The sequence below is a fragment of the Apium graveolens genome, chromosome 8 (assembly GCF_009905375.1).
Source record: "Apium graveolens cultivar Ventura chromosome 8, ASM990537v1, whole genome shotgun sequence".
NCBI lineage: Eukaryota > Viridiplantae > Streptophyta > Magnoliopsida > Apiales > Apiaceae > Apium > Apium graveolens.
In genome coordinates, this window is record NC_133654.1 from 230,842,868 (window position 1) to 230,846,361 (window position 3,494).

General features: G+C 36.5%; 1 non-coding gene across 1 annotated transcript; it reads left to right on the forward strand.

Moving 5' to 3' along the window:
• The first annotated feature begins 469 nt into the window (after positions 1 to 469).
• Positions 470 to 576, forward strand: LOC141682334 (small nucleolar RNA R71). The gene has a single exon (XR_012559736.1). It is a non-coding gene; the product is annotated as a small nucleolar RNA R71 (small nucleolar RNA).
• Positions 577 to 3,494: the final 2,918 nt, after the last annotated feature.

The window sequence follows — 3,494 nt, forward strand, 5'->3', positions numbered from 1 at the left end:
TTGTTCAACCGCATTCTAAGCGTTGCTCCAACTGAAATTAGGATGATTGCGGTTGTTAGGATGATTAGTGGCTGGCACAGGATATTGCGATCGCTGAAGGTTGCTCATGAACTGAGCTGATTCACTAGATATAGCACACTGATCAGTCTCATGGGCACCAGCACAAAGCTCACAGAAACTATTGATTTGATTAACTCCATAATTAGTCAAAGTGTCCACCTTCATCGTCAAAGCTTTAAGTTGGGCAGCTATAGCATTTGCTGCATCCAATTCCAGAATTCCTGCTAATTTTCCCTGAGTCAGCCTCTGGAAAGGATTCTGATATTCATTAGCAGCCATCAGTTCAATCAATTTATAAGCTTCATTGTAGCTCTTAGCCCACAAGGCTCCTCCTGATGCTGCTTCGAGCATGGGTCTAGAAGTAGCACCCAGTCCATTGTAGAAATAGTTTATAATCATCCAATCAGGCATGCCATGGTGTGGGAACTTCCTTAGCATCTCCTTATATCGATCCCAAGCCTCACACAGAGATTCTCCAGTTTGCTGAGCAAACTGGGTAAGAGCATTCCTGATTGCAGCAGTCTTCGCCATAGGGAAGAATTTAGTAAGAAACTTTTGAGCAAGATCCTCCCAAGTGGTGATAGACCCTAGTGGTAGAGAATGTAACCAGCACTTTGCTTTATCCCTTAGAGAGAAGGGGAAGAGTCGCAGCTTGATAGCATCTTCAGTTACACCATTGAACTTGAAGGTGTCGCAGATCTCAATGAAATCCCTGATGTGCATGTTGGGGTCTTCAGTAGGAGAACCCTCAAACTGAACTGAGTTCTGTATCATCTGAATCGTGCTTGACTTGATCTCAAAAGTGTTAGCCGAGATGGCTGGCCTGATGATGCTTGACTGAATATTATTGATCTTACGCTGAGAATACTCCATCAGAGCCTTAGGAATTTATGGTTGATCTCCCATCACTACTAAAACTGGTTCCTCGATTTTCTCTTCTTCTTCTATCTTCTCTTCGTCCTTAAAAACCTCCCTTCAAACCACTACAACTTCTTCCTCGGCTTTATCCAGAGTTCTCTTGTGAGACCGCAAACGCGTATGCATACACGCTCGCTAGAGTACCTTAAATAAGACAAGGAAACTGATAAGCAATAATGTCTGAGTCAATGAACTTTAACGACCACTGATGACAAACACATAACTAAAAAATTAACACCGAGTCCCCGACAGCGGCACCACAGAGACTGGTTTAGGTTAACTTTGTAATTTATGCACTTATGCAACAATGATATGGATATTATTCAATGCTAAGATGATAACAAATTGAGTTTGTTTTATAACTAAGAATTATACTAACAATTATAACTAAAGCAATAAGAATGGATGAATTAATATTATTGACAAACATGGGATTCTAACTTCATTAAATACGTCATTTAATAGTCTTTTTATTCTTAACCTTAGCATGTAATGGTGTTGACACTAATCAGATAACACGAAACTGATAAACACCAACTTTTATTGTATGAATACCATACTACCAGACATCCACAAAATAGATAAAAGCTGAATAGACACCAATTATATTAAGACCCTATATGTTTATAGAATTTGACAACATAACGGTTTAATGTGCAAGTTATCTATCATGATTACATAGGGCAAATAAGATGGTTAAAATTACCTACGAATCATGCATAACAATAACACATGAACCTATGCTAGCATGGCAAGTTCTGAACCCTTAAATTCACTTTTGCCTCATTAAGAATTAACACACTATCTTATAAGTTCATGAAGCTCATAAGATGAATAAGCACAACCAATACTAGGTTATCATACAATCACCACACACTAAGGCATCAAAACAAATTTACTAAAGAAATCCATAAATAAATTTGCTAGAACCCCACGATAACGATTAACCCATAATCGGACTGATCATCACCGTGGGTTCCCATGAAAGCATGGTATAATAAACGTAGTCTTTATAAACGAATAATAAACAAAATCAGATTAGAAGTCTTCTGGATCAAAATCAGAGTAGAAACATAATTCTTTGAATTAGACTTGGCGCGGGCGCGCGCTTGACCTGCGCGGGCGCGCTGAGTTTCTGGACTTTGGGCGCAGCCACGCGCCATCACAGAGCGCGCTGACTCCCTGGATCAACTTCTGATTTCTTCATTTTCTTGCTGATTTGAGTCGGCTTCCCACGAGCTTTTATTCCAACACCACCTTAACACCAAATTAGCACCAAAATAATGTTAATTCACCTGATTACCTAGATAGTGCCTGAAAATGCAATAACACAAAAAACACATTAAAACACCAACAATTTGAGTACATTTACACCAATTTAAAGCTTTACTAAGCGTAATAAAATGTCATAAATGTCACTCAACACATGCTGTGTAATAACCAGTGTTTACTGTTCTATAAAGTAAACACTGGATGTTTTGTTTAAAAAACAATTTAGATCAGAAATTTTGTATTCTCTCAAGGAAACAGCTAAGCGCTTTATTATCAAAGAGCCTAGAAATTTTTTAGCAAGACATTCTTAATTTTAATATAAAATTAATTGAGTTTTGAGGATCCGTATTCTTTATTGTTAAATGCTTAATTTCAGTATTAACACATTTCACTACAAGATTTAATTTATTTTGTTCACCACTATAAACAAATCAAGAAAAACTCAAAAACACTAAAACACATTCACCCCTGTGTTATTCATTACGTAGCAATATTTTTAGGCAAGGGATTATGAAAACACTTTAGTGGGTGACATGGACCATTTATTTGCATAGCAATTACAAGATGAGTCTAGTTCAGATCACCAGGCCACTAGAGTTTTAGAAGATTCGACAATTATGTTAACTACAAAGAAGATATCACCAGTGGCATACTAGATAATGATATTTTATGACTATGTAAACTGAATTTTACAAAATATATTTGATATGTTACACTAAAATTTAAGTAGAGCTTAGGACGTGTAACATCAAAGGATGGTCCTCTAAAACTCTTCTAGTAAGAGATTATCTCTATAAAATTCATAGCTTCTAACTCAGGAAAAACATAATTGAACCAAAGCCTAACTTGCAATTGGGCCATCAAATCAGAAAAATTGCAATTAAATTGCTTAACTAGTAAGTGTTCGCATTTAAATTATTGAACCAAAAAACTTGCACAAATGCTAACTTTTGTCAACATTAAACGGATGTTCGCTAATTGTTACTTCATCAGCTCCAACTTAGTTGCGTTTGAGGTAGAAAATATGGTGAAAATTCAACCTGCTCTAGTTGAAAACAAATCAGTCCGGCCCGAACCAAACTAAGCCTAACTTAATATCCACAACAAGAAGTGCTACTAGTTGTTGACATCCCTAATTTTCTTTCTTCTTTTGCCGTTTTTACTTTATTCAGCTTCTACTCCAAATTCTCATCATAATTTTTTTTATAAAGTTGAAAGATCAGTGTTATGCCCAAAAATTGGTA